This window comes from Pinus tabuliformis, chromosome 3_1, assembly GCF_031772625.1.
Source record: "Pinus tabuliformis cultivar Carrire ecotype Pingquan chromosome 3_1, CPIR1, whole genome shotgun sequence".
Taxonomy (NCBI): Eukaryota; Viridiplantae; Streptophyta; class Pinopsida; order Pinales; family Pinaceae; genus Pinus; species Pinus tabuliformis.
In genome coordinates this window covers 852,021,398-852,039,248 of record NC_142301.1, presented here as the reverse complement: position 1 = coordinate 852,039,248, position 17,851 = coordinate 852,021,398, and the positions used below count along the sequence as shown (strand labels likewise).

General features: G+C 35.4%; 1 pseudogene; it reads right to left on the bottom strand.

The window, feature by feature from the left end:
* Nucleotides 1–15,406: 15,406 nt before the first annotated feature.
* On the bottom strand, nucleotides 15,407–16,892 carry LOC149190213 (chalcone synthase 7 pseudogene; annotated as a pseudogene).
* Nucleotides 16,893–17,851: the final 959 nt, after the last annotated feature.

Genomic DNA, 17,851 nt, shown 5'->3' with positions numbered 1-17,851 from the left:
GTGAATGGTTTTAAGATATGACCATTTTTTATGGTCATGTCTCTATACAAGTTTTATGCAACTAGTATCTAAATTTTAAATAGAATTTGAAGGATATTGCCTTAGGATAATGTGGATGGGTTTCATTAAGCTATAAATTTGGACTTGGGTGTTGGATTATGCATTTTCATTTAACTTGGGTACATCAATCAAGTAAAATTTCCTTTCATTTTTTGTATTTAATTTTATATAGACCATAAATATGTGTTTATTTGTAAAGGGTTATAGATTCAAATTTAAAGAGGAATTTCCAAAAAAATTAATAGGTAAATTGCTACTTGTAGGGGGTCTCTTGTCCCATAAACGAAGGGATCTCATACACCAATTTGGTATATGGCTTGAATTTGACCTTAAAATTAAACTATTATTATTATTATGCAAAATTGAGTGGACATATTGATTAAGAACATGTGGTTTATCCTTGGAAGTCATAGGTTCACAAGGTTTGTGGGGTACACGTCCACGTGGCATGGGACCCTCAAATAATCATTGGTATGAATGTCTATGGATGTTTCGACCCTTATCATGTCACATGTTATGTTATTATTGGTTTGTAGGTTGTTGATCTTAACTTCACCTACTTTTATATATATATATATATATATATATATATATATATATATATATACACCAGAATCAAGCGGTACAATTTTAAGCCAGATTATGATTTTTATTCTTTAAATATATTTTTGAAAGATTAAGTGGATTTAACACCATGAAAAACCCCTAGGGTACTCAAATTTTATAGATTAAACAATTTAAAATATAAAATATAAAAACTCTTTATAGAATTTTGGTTAAAATTAACCAAGAAAAATACTCTAAGAAAGATCATTTTTTATATAAACTAGACTCTATATATATATATATATATATATATATATATATATAATTGTATAGATAAAATCAATCATAGTTGTTTTCTCTTTTCAATAGTTTTAAAAAACAATTTAAAATAGATATAATATCAATTTAGAAATAATGAGATTTATTGTTTTCTAAATTTAACACAAAATGTTTTAAAATTTAAATTAAAGTTTTATATTTTATAAAATTGACATTCTCACAATCCAATGTCATATTCTAACTCTATTACTTCATTATAATACTTCTATATTGATGAGTTGTGAAGGTTTGAGTTATTCGAAATTATCTTCTCTTTTTTTCCCATGAAGTTCAAGTGGAGACTCCATTATTATATTTATATCCCTATGAGTATCGTGTCTTTTTTAAGGGTGTCACCGGTCAAAGGGGGACTCTATCATTAGGTTTGTATTCCTTTAAATGCCACATCTTTTAATGGAGTGACAAGATCTTTAAGTGAATTTACAATCTTGTAGCTCCTTTTGCATTTCCCTTGTCATGGTTTACTGACCCTCACATTTATTATAACTTTAATTTATTTTTTCTCTTTGTGCTCCATTATGGAAAATACTTATTTTCCACATTTAACATTTTTAATGGGTTAAGTTCATGCAATGAAGAAGTTTTGTGAAGATTTGCAATTCATTTACATCATTATATGTTTATATTTTTAAAAGCTTAAATACGAATTATATTTTTTTTGGGGTTATGTTTTAACTGAATATTTATTTTCATAAAAAAGATAACGTCAATAAAAATAGACATTAATATTTTATAGCTGATAAAAATCGTGTTACTTTTATATTATCTATACGATATAGGTTTGAATTCTACTTGAAAATCCATTTGAAATTTTATTGTGAGTATTTAGTGAAACACCAAATGATGAAATTTGGAAGGAAAAATAAAAAAAGGCTAAACTATTATATTTTTAAAAGTCTCAATATGAGAATCCACATTCCACTCATGCTTAAAGTTCTTTTGAGTAACTTATCAGTGAGAGAGATTCCAACTCTTCTGGGAGTGCATCTGATATCCATGTAACGAATGACATAATAGGTTCCTCTAGTGAATGAAGTAGATAAATGTAATTCCATTATAAATTAACAATAAAATTATTGAAGGTTTTTCCTTGTAAGGGGACATAATTTTTTTCTAGGGAAGGAAGAATGGCAATACTACATACAAGGACAATTCTAATGAAAATGGGTTTCAAATTTTCCATTCATTGAACCAGTACCTATAACAAATGAAAATATAATTCAAGAGAAGTTTGATGCATTACATCTCGTTGGAAAATTGTCAATGCAATGAAATTGAGATATATTTAGACAAAGTAGAGAAGCATGCGAGAAATGTGTATGATAAGAAAATTGTGAATGAGAAGGATAAATATATTATTAGATGGAAATATTTTAAGGAATATCAACATGTCGAAAATGAAGTTGAATATAAGAAATGCCAAATAAAGAAGGGAAAAATGGAAAATGGAGGAACCATCACATATCTATTTCAAAATATGATGCAAAGAAATTTGTTATCCAAGATATGTAATTACACATTATATTACATATTAGATAGAGGTCGTGATGTAACAAATTATCCATATTATATGAAATATCTATATTTTTCTTTAATTCTTGAATTTTCCATCTTCTTTTTGTCTGTAACATGTTTGGGAATGGGAATTTTCATTTTCCATGGTGGTTGGGATGAAGGAATGAAATCCTTCCCACTTAGGTTGAATTCCCACAAGTGACATGATGGATATTGACAATATTGAAAGTATATATATATTCCTCATATGGAATATACAATGTTGTACTTGTGAATATATGTGTGTGTGTGTGTGTGTGTGTGTGTGTGTGTGTGTGTGTGTGTGTGTGTGTCCCAGTACTCAATAGTTATTTATTAGTCCATGAGGTCTTGGATAAATAGTGATTGGGTGCACTATTAAGGAAATCCTGGATGTTAAGTTACCATTTCAATTCCCTGCCCTATTTGGGTATTATTCGTGTACATGAACATGATGTAGCCTCACAAATTCCAAACCTACAAAAAAAACATGTTTGGGAACGGGTGAATTATCCAACTTAAGTTGAAAAGATCAATATGAAAGAGAAAATTACAAATTCTAGGCTTTCATCATTGCTCTTAGATAATAATTCTTTGACCTACATGAGCATTTATATGCTTAATGAGCATACTGTGACACCCATATATTTTCCTTTTTCAGACATGGCTATGGAAGCCAGAATTGAACTATGTTATGGTGTAATTATGTTTTATTTTATTGAATTAATATTTAATGAGTTCTTATGAAATATTTAGGAAAGAGGAATAGAGTATTAGAGACTCCTTGTGAACTTATAACAAAAACTAGTTGTTAAAGTCCACATGGTGGACCTTCCAAAAATTCTCCTAAAAAACCCTAAGAGAAAGTTGTTAAAATAATATTAGCATAATATGAGATAAACACTATGTTAATTAATTAGCTAGAAAAAATTCTAATATTGGGTGAAAATCAAAACAAAGAACAATGAGAGAGAAATATGTGCTTTATAGAAAAAGAAAATATATTTTTCTTAAATTAAAACAAAAGCTCCGGAAAACTAAGGGATGCGGACCCTTAAAGTATGACAATGCTAGGGTGAAGTATGCTAGGAAGAATCTATAAGAAAAACCACTCACGAACCCAAGAAGGTTGTTAATTCCTAAAAGGTAAGAAGGTATGAACTTGGGGGGAACTGTTCGAGACAATTCATGGTTGGGTGGAATGTGATTTGTTCCTAAATACTCCCCAATCATCTAATCATGGTTAGCCATATATTTGTTTTTATTTTATATGATGATGTTGGAATAGTTTAAGGTTATTATAGTGAGAATGCAGATATAATGTTGAATTTTGAGAATCAGTTGTATATGTTACTAAGATTGCATGCATAGGTTGATTAAATTCTAAGTGACAAATTCAATTAGATATGTGATTGTAGTGATTCTTATATTCTTAATCTCATAATAATTCTTGTCTTATGGAAATGAATAGACAAAAATATACATGAAGAGCTATATGTTTATGCAATAAGGTATAGATGCATAGATAGAGTAATTATCAAATAAAATGATTATGGTTAGACCTGCAATAGTATATTGTAAAGTAAGGTTAGATTCGAGAATGAGATAAATTGTACTTGCATAGTCAAAATATCTTCTTATAAGATTATCTCGAGCTAGTGGGTATAAGCTTTGAACTGTGCATGGGTATACTAATTTACTGAATTCCATTAGAAATATCACTCAATAAAAATTCAAGAATAGAAGTTTATGATAGATCATATAATTAGTTATACTACATAATTTTTTGAATCGAGACGAATAAGTTATATGCATATGTATTCGAGAATTTGTCTTCTCTAATTTATCATTTGGATTTATGTCTAAGGAAATAAAACTCAGTTAATTAGTTAGAATTCTCTAGTTATATATTCATGTACTCTAACAGGAGTACCTACAGAAGGGAAGTTTATTGTAGATAAAAAAAAAAAGAGTCAACTAATTCATGTAAATATGTTCTATATTGTTCCAGATCTTACATAATTCCATTGAAAATACTATGGAAGGATGTTCCGCATAAAGAAACGTTAACTATTTCTTCAGATAAGGAAACATGGAATATCTAATATATTCCTTTGAACTAATAAAGGATTCTTTTTGTTTGTGAGTCTGACATAATGGAAGGACTAGTTAGAAGAGGAAACATATACATATACTTATCATTTTAATCATGGTAACTTAGTTCTTTTACAAGACTTGTATAATGACGAAAAATACCTTTGATATTATATGAGACCAACAACTGGGTTTAATGGTTATAATATCCCAATGAAGTGCTTAGGACTATTATTATTACCTAGTAATTTTCATTAAGTATTTCAAATACAACAACAAGAAAATCATAGACATTAGGGGAATTTTGAGGTCTAAAATGGGCCTCCTAGGAAAATTATAAAATATTAGTGGAAATGATAAAATAACATTAGATTATATCATGAAATTTTAGAGGGAAAAGATAAAAACTATTTTTTCAACACATATTTTCAAATTATCTCCCTATGGGTTTCCTCAAATTTTGAGCAGAAACACTCTTTAGATGTAAAATTTGATTCCTCATCCAAGGAGTACCCATGTCACATACTTCCGATGGACCTTACTACACGAAAAATGAGAAGTACATTAAAAACGTGATTGCAATAATGTTTTTTCATGTATTTCTAATTTTCAAGTAGCAGGGTCCATCAATAGTGTGCAACATGGGTACTCCTTGGATGAGGAATTAATTTTTTTCATCCAAAGAGTACTCCCTCTCGAAATTGGAGTAAAACCTTTAAGAGATAAGTTAAAAATATGACTTGAAAAAGTAGTTTTATTATTTTATTATTTTTTAATATTTTATTTTTTTACTCCAAAAATGGTGAATCATCCCCCATGGTTGACATCATCATCTTGAACCCTGTTGGTCCTTATAAAGTTTATTTTGGTTGTACATTTTTCTTAGGAGGCCCGTTTTAGACCTCAAAATCCCCTAATGATAACTTAGGACCAAGTCTATTTTATTATACATGAATTCATAATTCAACTTTGTCAAAAACTATTGAATAATAAATGAGATACAAATATAAAAGTGTAATTCTACAGCGAAGAATAGTTACAATAAACCATGGGATATATGAATCCCATACTAAAATGGTAGCACCATTAATTAAAACCATTAATTAATATATAAATAAATATTGGGCGACAAATATAGATATGTAAAATATGTATATGAATATATGAGTAATTGGCATTCGCTATAGTAATTTTACATTCCATATCTATCACCTATGGATAGATTCTATAGCCAGATAATATAAATAAATAAAAATATATTTGTAAATATTCAAGAACAGGAAATAGCTTGGATAAAGGCAAATGTTTACAATTGTTAAGGCCAAGGATGTAACAAATATAAACATGTAAACGCCATGTATGGTTTGAATAAGGTAATAAAAGAAATGAGAAACTTGAATTGAGTTATGAATTTCATATTCAAACTATAGTTTGTGGACCACAGTGACCTCATACAAAGTGTGAATATTACAAAAACGACTGACCTATAAACCAATGAATTGGAAGTCAATGGTCGAGCTAAGGAGATAACCCTGGAACAAATCGCACAAACATCTCAACAAAAACATCATGTTCTTTTTCTCATCCCAAGATAAATACTAGTAGTTACAAAAATCCACAGAGAATTAGTATATGGAAGAACAAGGACAATACTTATAAAAACCAGAACCAAAATAAGCAATTTCACTAGAAGTTTATACCTAAGTAATAGTTCACAAAGGTTCTTCCTCGCCGAGCTAGAGATTTTAGGAGGATATGTTAGAAGCATAAAATGAAAAAAGTAATATTGAATACCTAAGTAATAGTTCACAAAGGTTCTTCCTCGCCGAGCTAGAGATTTTAGGAGGATATGTTAGAAGCATAAAATGAAAAAAGTAATATTGAATAGAGAAGTATGATAATGAAAGAACTGGAGACACACAACCCTGAAGCCTTTACCATGAGTTTCCATAACAAAAATGACACAATTTTTCCCTATTTAACTAGTAAAAAGAAAAACCCCAATACATTACAGAAAAGTTGGGTTTAGATTCCACTACTTTAAAAAGGTAATAATCTATATAGCATGGCATACCAAGCGACCATTACAGTTGAAGCATATGAGAGGAATTCTATTCCAGCTCTATTGGTGTGCCAAAAAGAAACGAGAAAGAGGTTTTATGTGCCAAGAAAAACAATAACTCTAAGATAAAAATAGTCATAATCTCTGGAAGATTGCCTCTACCTGTACAATACAAAGTTCCATTAAAGATGGGAGAAAAACAATCATTATAAATAAAAATAGTGGAAGTGAAAGGGTGGAACCATATCGATGTAGACTTATATAGTGATAGAAAATCCAACCCCTATCACCTAACTATCACTGACCCAAATAAAGACCTCGAAAAAATAAGAGAAAGATACAGAAGTTTGGGTTTTGCAATTGATGACATTGTATGACATTAGGACTAAGAATAAACCTTACAAACATTAAAAAGGTTGGGAAAATGTCAATGAGAAACTAAGTTTATGTACTATGATATTATCTGTATTCGTTCAGCAAGGGGATCAAAAACGCCATGGAGTAAAGGTACCCAACGGCAGGTGAAAATTAGAAGGATCACCTGTGAAATTAACCTCATAATCTAGCAAACAAAGTCTCAGAAATGCCACGGTGTGGAGCGACACTCTAGCTGCTACAAGTAAAGGAAGAAATGGAAACATTATCAAAATAAAAGGGTCTTACATTTCATTTGAAAACCTAAAATGGTTTATCACAGTTGGATCTAAACAATGGAATGTATATCACCAATATTGCACCAGCCAAAGGAGCCATGTCAATTCGCATGGGACATGATAGCGTGGCTAGTACAAATAATTCCTAGTGTATTGTGTGGGACTAAACAAAATCCACTATATTCATATATCCCATATGGATGAATAAAGTACACGGAGCATACATTTAAAAGACTGGTAGTTGGGACCCTTGAATATCATATAAATGGACCAAAACATGGATTGATAATGTGACTTCTTATTGTGCCTCATTAAGTAGTGTCATGATTATGCTATCAAATTATAATGAGGCTTGGTGTTTGCAATGTATAAGATTTAGATGGTTACACCTTATAGGTGTTGTATGTTGGATTAGGATTGAGTTGATTTTTTTATGAAACTTTATATATTATTTAGTTTTTTTGGTTAAGAATATTTAAAGAAAGCATCGACCAAGATGTGTAAGTGTTATTATGTCACTTATGATTTTATCAAAAAAAGAATATGTATTGTTATATTTTAAAACTCACAATATTATATTTATGATTAAAAAAATATTATTTTACTATACCAAAATAATATTCACTTCTTATACCGTGAATAAAAGAGAATTTAATAGTTTGGAAACCATTGCCATACATAAAGAACTTTGTTTCACAATTTGAGTTACGCCATTAATTTAAGAAGTGATCTATATATGTATATAAATTTTTTCTCTTAATATTATTATTTCAAAATGTTACTATTTTATACCAAATTAATTAAATTTAATATATTTAAAAATAAATCTAAATATAATAAAATTAAAATAATGAAAGAAAACTAAAGCATTGCATTGCATTTTAGTACATAATGGGAAGGCCAAATATTCTAAGCAAATGCTTAAGTTGAATCAATGAGAAAGCATGTTTTATTTACTTGGGAGGGAGTCAGTTTTCCTTCAATCGTTGTAGCAGTGACACAAAAAATGTTAGGCCCCTAAATCATCATCGCACTTGGGCGAGTCGAGCGCGCATGATGGGCACGTTTAAATGACAAGTTGAGGACGTGTCTTCGGGGCGCGTGGGTGGATGAGTCCGGCGGTTGCATAAAACCGGCGAGTTGCGAGCAGCACTCCCAATCGACGAGCCAAGTCAACCAACGAGCTGAGGGGTGCGCCCACACGAAGAGTAAAAAATTGGCTAAGTATGGGAGAGAATGTGTCGACTTGTTTATAGGGGAACAATGAGTTAAAGGGGTGCCCCCAAACTTGGGCCGATGTGCAAAATATGGCTAAGTGTCAAAGTGGTGGGTCGGCTTGGTGGTAGCACATTAACCCACACCCACGGCTGGAAAGCATATACATAGACGAGTGGTAGAGTGGAGAAGGCATCATCCAAAATTATTCACAATGAGCAAGTCCGAGTCTTTGGTGGATGAGCATGTTGGAGGGGCGGATGAGCTTGCGGTAACGGGCAACAGAAGAAATATAGCGCAGGAAGTGGAGGGGCCGAGCGACAGTCAGTCAGAACCATAGGTCAATGACATCATATCGCAGGAGGGCTGTGTGCCCGCAGGTCTGTGGGATGGGTCACATAATGGGTAGCGATGAGATGTTAGCGCGGAGGTCAAAACGATATCAGGTGTGGGCCGTGAGTTGGGCGAGCCAACATAGCTATGGCCCAGGTGACACTATATAATATTGCGGTGGGTAGTGTGACCGGTGAACGAATCAGTGGTTGCGGAAAATTTGTGGTAGCATGTTTGGGTAGTCGGGGCAAGGCTGCACGGTGCAACAGCCGAGTTAGGTGGACCAACCGAGCTGCACGTCAGTCTGGTTTTTCATGTTGTAAACTATGAACTTGGTCGAGTCATCTCCCAAGGATTGTAAAAACAAACTTTATAAATATTATTTATGATATTACATATTTATAATGTGTCTCTTGCATTAGTGAGTATTTATGTTTATTCTGCAAACTAATAATGAAAATGATGAAAGATGAATGTGTTAGGCGTAGTCCAGAAAATGACTTAGAAAATAAAATGTTTAGGCATTATTCGGTGCTGCATGTGGACTAACTCGTGAAAAAATAGTTGGGGGTGTGACAGATGGTATCATAGGTAAAAGATGCAGAGACAAGGTATGTATGTAGTCTGAACATTTAGAAAGGAAATATTGGATTCATAGTTTGGGTTTCTAGACTTGGAAGTTCATGGCAAGACTATCCAAGCGTTGGTGGACATGGGTGCCACACATAAATTCATGACTACACGTTTGGCAAGAGAAGTTGGGTTGAAGATTATTCCATCTAATGTGGAAGTCAAGGCAGTGAACTTAAAGGCTAAATTGTTAGGATTGGAAAGCAAAGTGGCAATTAAGATTGGATAATGACAGGGTCTATTGGACTTCACGGTGATGGAGATGAATGACTTTGACATGATATTGGGGTAGGATTTTCTTAAGGGAAATAAGGCAATTATTGTCCCCTTTTGCGATAAGATTATTTTGATTGGAGGATCACAATATTGGACTTTGCCTACTCATAAGAAAAGGAAGGAAGTCAAGGTGAAACATGTTTCTACACTAAGTTTCAAGAAAGCTATGCGGGAGCCAAATGTAGAGACATATGCGACAGTGATCAGGGAGGTTGATAGCGATGATGGAGTGGGGATGCCTATTCCAACAGAAATTTCTGATGTATTGGCCAAATATGTAGATTTGATGCTCGATGAGCTACCAAAGACACTTCCACCAAGGCGTGCAGTGGACCATAGCATTGAGCTAGAGCCAAGGAAGAAACCTATGGCAAAAGCTCCTTATCGGTTATTAGAATCAAAGTTAGAAGAATTGAAACAACCGTTGAAGGATTTAACTGATGCATGTTTCATAAGACCTTCAAGGTCCCTATATGGAGTTCAAGTATTGTTCCAGCAAAATAAATACATGAATGAACTACGAATTTGCTGTGATTATCGTGCTCTTAACAAGCAAACGATAAAGAACAGATATCCTTTGCCATTAGTTGCAGATTGCTTCAACAAGCTTACGAAAGTCCGAGTGTTTTCCAAGCTAGACTTGAGGCATGGGTACTATCAGGTGTGGATAACAGAAGGAGACGAGACAAAGACTGCGATTGTGACAAGGTATGGAAGTTTTGAATTCCTTGTTATGCCATTCAGGTTGTGCAATGCTCCTGCTACATTTTTCACTTTTATGAATGATGTGGTACATCCATATTTGGATTTGTTCATAGTAGTAGGCTTGGAAGATATCTTGATATACAGTGATAACATGGAGGATCATAAGAAACACTTGGATTTGGTGTTTGAGGCATTAAAGAAGAATCAGTTGTACATGAAGAAGTCAAAGTGTATGTTTTCCTGGACAGAGATTCCGTTCCTTGGGAACATTGTGGGCCAAGGGCACATACGGATGGAGCCGAGCAAAGTGAAGGTGATAGAGGATTGGGATGAACTGAAGAATGTCCATGATATGAGGGTGTTTTTGGGGATGACCAACTACCAGCGAAAGTTTGTAGAGGAGTACTCCAAAGTGACCTCGTCACTAATAGACCTTTTGAAGAAGGATAAGCGATGGAATTTGACGGAGAAATGTCATACAACATTTGAAGAATTGAAGAAGAGGATGGTTACAACATTGATTCTGAAGTTACCTAACTTTGAGAGACTGTTTGAGTAAACATAGATGCTTAAGATTTTATGATAGGAGGAGTTATTATGTAGGATGGGCATCTAGTGGCGTATGAGAGTCAAAAGTTGCAAGACATGGAACAAAGGTATATAGTTCATGAGAAGAAGATGACTGCGATCAACCATTATTTACAGGTATGGAGGCAATACTTGATTGGGAAGCCATTTGTTGTCAAGACTAACAACATTGCAGTGAGTTATTTTGCATCACAACTGAAGTTGTCAGCGAAGCAAGCTCGTTGGCAAGAATTCTTGGCAGAATTCGACATGACCATTGAGTGCAAACTAGGTAGACTCAATGCAGTTATAGATGCCCTTAGTAGGAAGGGACAGTTTACTGCACTTGAGGAGGAAGAAGACCGGGCAACACAGAGTAGGAATTGGGTACAAATGACTGATGAGATGCAGAATAAGCTTCAAGCAAGCATTGAGACTGATACTCAAGCACAAAATATTTTGAAGCATGTGAAGGAGGGGAATAAATGGAAGTTCTTTCTACGAGATGGAATCTTGTTCTTTGGGAACCGATTTTACATTCCGAAGACATCAGGGCCTAGGAGACACCTTTTGAATGAGTGTCATGATTCTCCATGGGATGGCCACCTGGGGCAGCGACGTTCTTTAGCATTTTTGGAGAGAGGATTCTTTTGGGAGAAGATGAGGGAGGATGTAGAGGAGTATGTGCATACATGCATTATTTGTCAGCAGGACAAATCAGATAACCAGAGACAGGGAGGATTTTTGCATCCTTTTCTGATTTTGGAGAGACAATGGATGAGTGTTTCGATGGACTTCATTACTAAGTTACTACGGGTGTAGGGGTATAATGAGATTATGGTCGTGCTTGATCACTTTTCCAAGTATGCGTCTTCATTCTAATGAAGATACCTTGTGGATCTGAGAAGAATATTGAGTTTTTCTTCAAGAACATTGTGAAGTATTGGGGAATGCCATTGAGTATAGTATCGGAACAAGATCCGTGATTTATGGGTAGGTTTTGGACGACTTTGTTCAAGTTGGGTGGAGAAAGTTGTTGATGAGTTCGAGTTACCATTCATAGATAGATGGGTAGACTGAGAAAATTAATGCACTGTTGGAGAACTATTTGAGACATTATGTGACGAATGATCAAAAGAATTGGCATGAACTCTTGGATGTAGCTCAGTTTAGCTACAACATGCAGAAGAGTTCTGCAATCAAGTATAATCCATTTGAGTTGGTGAATGGACAGATGCGAGTTGCTCCTCACACCGTATTATCGAGAGGTTTCTTGAGGAGTCCGCATGCGAAGAGATTTATGACAACATGGGAGGAGACCTTGGAGTTAGCACGGGTGCACTTGCATGAAGCTACAAGAAGGATGAAGAAATGGGACAATAAGGATAGACAAGATGCACACTTCAATGTGGGAGATATGGTTTTTCTCAGGATTACCGTGGATTAGTTTCAACCACTAAAAGGGACTGCAAGATATTTGACGAGGAAGCATGAGTGGTCATTCCGGGTGAAGAAGCGAGTGGCAGAAGTTGCATATGAGTTGGAGCTTCTGAACCACATGTGTTCGAAACATCATGTTTTCCATATGAGTCAGTTGAAGAAGTCTTGACTTGATGCACACCATCCAGACAAGACAGAGCCACCGAGAGGGCCAGCCATGATTGTTAACATACCGAACCTTGTTTTAGAGAAGATCATGGATCTTCACATGACAGGTCTTGGGAGTAACATGTGATAGGAATTCTTTATTAAATGGAAGGATGCACCGGAGGAGAGTAGCTGGGAGATGGAGGATTCACTATGGAGATTGAGGAAGAATATTGCGAAGTATGACGAAAATTTGAGACGAGTAGTTGGATTTCTGAGGACAACAATGACTTCTGGTGGGGGAGGATGTCAGGCCCCTGAGTCATCATCGCACTTGGGTGAGTCGGGTGCACATGATGGGTGCATTTAACTGACAAGTTGAGGACCATTTGTCAGGGCATGTGCATGGACGAGTCGAGTGGTTGCATAAAAACAACGAGTTGCAACAAGCCCGCCCAACCGACGAGCCAGGTCAACCAACAAGTTGAGGGGTGCACCCACATGAAGAGTCAAAAATTGGCTAAGTATGGGAGAGCGTGTGCCGACTTGTTTATTGGGTAGCGACTAGTTAAAGGGGCGCCCCATGTTGGGCCACTAATTTGTCATTATTATTATCACTTTTTAACGCCTATTTCATCCATTTCTACCCTTCTTTGTCACGTCATTTATCATAATTTATCATATAATTCCTTTTTATAATTATTTATGCTCTTAGGGAAAAATATTATTTCTTCTCCTTTATTTTTAATAAATTGATGATTATTATGCACGATTTTAACAATGATGGTTTATTACTGAATTTTTTTTAACATCACTCACGATTTTAGCCTCCAAGATCATTTCCAAATTGCAAATTTGATCTCTAGATCATAATTAAATATTCCAACTCAGAAATTCATTGGAATAAGAAGTGATAATTTTTCATTGGACGTTTCAGACAAATGAAAGAGAATCTAGAAAATATGAAACATGGGTTTTGTCCAAAACAAAAAGAGTTAGTTTTTTAATGAGAAGTTTTCCAAAATTCGATCTGTATTAAGAGAAACAGAAGGTTCTTCAAAGATGATTTTCTCATATTTTCTCTTGCGGCCATTTTCCAGATTCTTCCAATTGCAATACCAAATTCGACTTGTTCCTACTGAATGTTGATGGAAAGATCTTTCAGATATGACCTTGTTGATCAATTTGTTTTGTACAATCCAAATTTGTAATGGAAATCAGTTTGTAATAAAATTTGTTGTAACTTCCCTTTGCTCTCTGTGTATTTAAATGAAAACAAAGATCGAAGAGGATAATGAGGAGAATTGTGAGGATAATGGGGAGATAATGATAGATAATTAGGAGATAGGATATGGATGCTTATTAGATAGGATGTAGGAGAAGAGATAAGAGATGAGAATTGGGAGATGAACAATTATTGAATTCGAGGAAAAGCTAAGAGCTTCATTATGCTGTAATTATTTCTCTCATATAATTTGAAAAAGGAAGCTATCCAATGAGTTCTACATCTATTATTTGTAATCTGATCTTAGTTATTTCTCAAGGTAGAACTGAGTCTTGCGCAGTTGGGCCCACTACCTTGGACGTGATGTTGCCTTGAACATGTAAATTACTATAGTTATGTGCTTGTTTCTTTGAATTTCAATTGTTTTTCTTTAAAGTAAATTTCCATTTTAATCAAGTAATTTGTTAAGTTGATGCATTTTCCAGATTTGCTATTTCCTGTAATTTCTATATTTCATTTAATCTACTACTCTAGATTAGCATTTGAATTATGTTGGGTGCAATATATTAAATTTCCAATTCATCAATGTGCGGTTTAATTTAACAATGATTCAAGTTGTGTGATTAGCATAATTGTTTTTCCTATCATTTACTTTGTTCTTTTAATTTTAGTTTTATTATTCAAGTCTTACATTTTATTTCTTGTTGAATGAGTTCAATAGTATAGAACACAATCATATAGAACCAGTGTTAGTTGTTGGTATTGTTATGCATATATTTTGTCGATTGCCTTGACATAAAAAGACACTCCTCGGGTTGATAATTAATGTCTAGGTGATTAGTTGTTTTATTCATTTATTAAGAAATTAATTTTACCCAACACCCCACACTTGGGCAGACGTGCAAAATATGGCTAACTGTCAAAGTGGTGGGTGGGCTTGGTGGTAGCACAGCCCACCCCCATGGTTGGAAACCATATACATAGACGAGAGATAGATTGGAAAAAGCATCATCCACAAGTCTTCACAACGAACAAGTCCAAGTCCTCAGTGGACAAGCATGTTGGAGGGGCGGATGAGCCTGCGGTGATGGGTAGCAGCAGAAATATAACGCAGGAAGTAGAGGGGTCGAGCGAGGTGCAGTCGGAACAGCAGGCTAATGACATCGTATCATAGGAGGGCGGTGTGCTCGCGGGTATGTGGGATAGGTCACACGATGTGTAGCGACGAGCTGTCAGCATGGAGGTCGGAACGATAGCAGGTGCGGGCCGCGTGTTGGGTGAGCCAATAGGACCGCGACCTAGGAGAAATGATATAAAGTTATGGTGGGAAGTGCGACCAGTGAATGAATGGGTGGTTGTAGAAAAATTGTGGTAGTGTGTTTGGGTAGCCGGGGTAGGGCTACACAGTGCAGCAACCAAGTCAGGTGGATCGGTCGAGCTGCATGGCAGTCTAGTTTTTCATGTTGTAAACTATGAACTTGGTCGAATAATCTCTCGAGGATTGTAAAAACAGATTTTATAAGTAATATTTCTAATAATACATATTTGTAATGTGTCTCTTGCATTGGTGAAGATTAATGTTTATTCCACAAACTAATAATGAAAATGATGAAATATGAATGTGTTAGGTGTAGTGTGGAAAATGACTTAGAAAATAAAATGTTTAGGCATTTGGTCAGTGTTGCATGCGGACTAACTCGTAAAAAAAGAGTTGGGGGCGTGGGATAAACACTCTTGAGGACGATTGTTTCGACGGTGAGGCCTGATCCAAATCCAAACAAAACTCCCACATCCAATCTCTCTCCCGTTGTGCAACACCCATTCTGTAGGGACGACTTCCTTAACTTGTCCAAGATGAAGATCACGCACGCACTCGACATATTTCCGTATTCTCTTAGTACTTGCATCATTGCTCAGAGTTTCTTGGGATCCAGATTTAGCTTTGCCTCCATCTCATCCATAATCGAAGGGCCTCCTGGGTGGGCGATCCAAAATAATTGGTTCTAGTAACAGATTCCAAAGTGCTGGAAGGAATCCACCAGACTCTTTTCTATGTTGTTGGAGATAAGCCCTGAGACATATTTGAGAAGGTGGAAGGCGAGGCCCGCCTCTCTTAGGTGCCTGTTGATGGCTCCGCCGCTGACGGGAAGAATGGTCTGTGTAGTCCACAACAACTCGTAATATAGCTTCTCCAATTCTGGGATGGGATCGACTCCCACAATGAGTGTAGATGCACCATCACCAAAGAGAGTTTGGTTGACCATGCTCTTGAGGTGAGTTTCAGAGGGGCCACGGAAGGTAAAGGCCATGATTTTGCTACAGACGACCAAAACCTAAGCTCCCTAGTTGTTCTCTACTAGATCTTTAGCGACGTGGAGAACCGTGCCTCCAGTGAAGTAGCCCTCTTGGTACATCATGACATTGTTCACGCTGGAGCAAAGACCCTGAAGCTTTGTTAGTTGATAGTAGGCTCTGATAATATCGACTCCACTGGTAGTGCAGAAAATGACATGAGTGATCTTCGATTTGGGCTGACCGCATTCCTTGATGGCCTTGGCAGCCACTTCTTTTCCAAGCTTGGGAACCTCCACCACAACCATTTCCATTCATGCATCCAATGATGACGCCATGTAGTTTCATATATTGGGATTCACCTTCATAATATCCTCCGTCAAGTACATATATCTCTTCTTTATTCTCGATTTGTCGCCTGCAAAACACACACAAGCATGCACACGCGAGACTATAAACATATTTGTGATCAATGTTATCGTGAGATTATAAACATATTTATTTTTGAGCAATGTTATCGCATACGATTTACAAAAATGAAATTGAGATTGCGATTAGATGGGATTTAGTTCTTACACATTCATTGGAATTTGTGCTTGAGCTCTGTCATATGCTCGTTGTTGGTGATGCGGAAGTAGTAATCAGGATAAATTCTCTGGGAGAAGACATTGGGGGGATTGGCAGTGTCGATAGTGAGGATGGTGGCGGGGCCATTTGCCCTTTCAGCCTTCATGAATGCCTCTAAATACAAAGCCAAACTCCCAGTCCCTGGCATGCTTGATCGTTGTGCTGATGTAATAATTAAGCAACAAAGAGGCGAGCTTTATGTGAGATGCAGAAGGCACTTGCTTTGTTGAATGGATTTTGGAGTGAGCACGAAGAAGTTATTATATAGCACGAGGTCTAGCAAGCACCTGGCCCCCAACTCCCTCGCCAAATAAGGGATCATGGTCCAAGATTGGGAGCAAAGAAAGGAAGATGGAGAGAATTTATGTGTAGGTTAAGGTGAAAATGTAATGCATGTTCCAGGAGAGTTGCATGGTGAAAGATGCACGCACCTCACCGTTGCAGAGGGGGATACATCATACAAGTCAGAGAAGGCAGGCAAGGAGATTCGGACTCGGACTTAACGTCTACTATCCTCCAATGTTCTCTCGGTGTCGCTTTCGCCTCACATAAATTGATGTACGATGTTTTCGTAGTTGTTCCTGTTGTTAGAAGCCATATATTAACATCATTGAAAACTATCCAACCATATAAAACAACTCATACAACCAACATTTTGCTTTTGGTAATTTAAGACTCAAATCCATGGACATGTCTCTCCAAAAAATCTTAATAGTAAGCAATGCCATATACAAATCATTATATTTTATAAATAAGAAAATTATTATACAAATAATTCCCTTTTTGAAATCATGTACCATTTAATTCAGTTTTCCATATAATAAATGCTCCCTTACATTAATGTGTGCATTGGATTCTTCAAACAATGTGAATAATGTGGGAGGAGGGTGTTACAAAAAAACACTAGGTCACTTCTATCAATAGTATGTATTGTTCATAACATGCTAATATGTATAACTTATTTAAAATATACAACACATACTCGTGCGTATGATATATATTATGAAACTTTAGTTCTTAGTTTATATAATGGAGAAAGACAATGTGTTACTACATATGTATAACCACAGGTGTGTATATCATCTTCGCATCATATATTCTTATAAT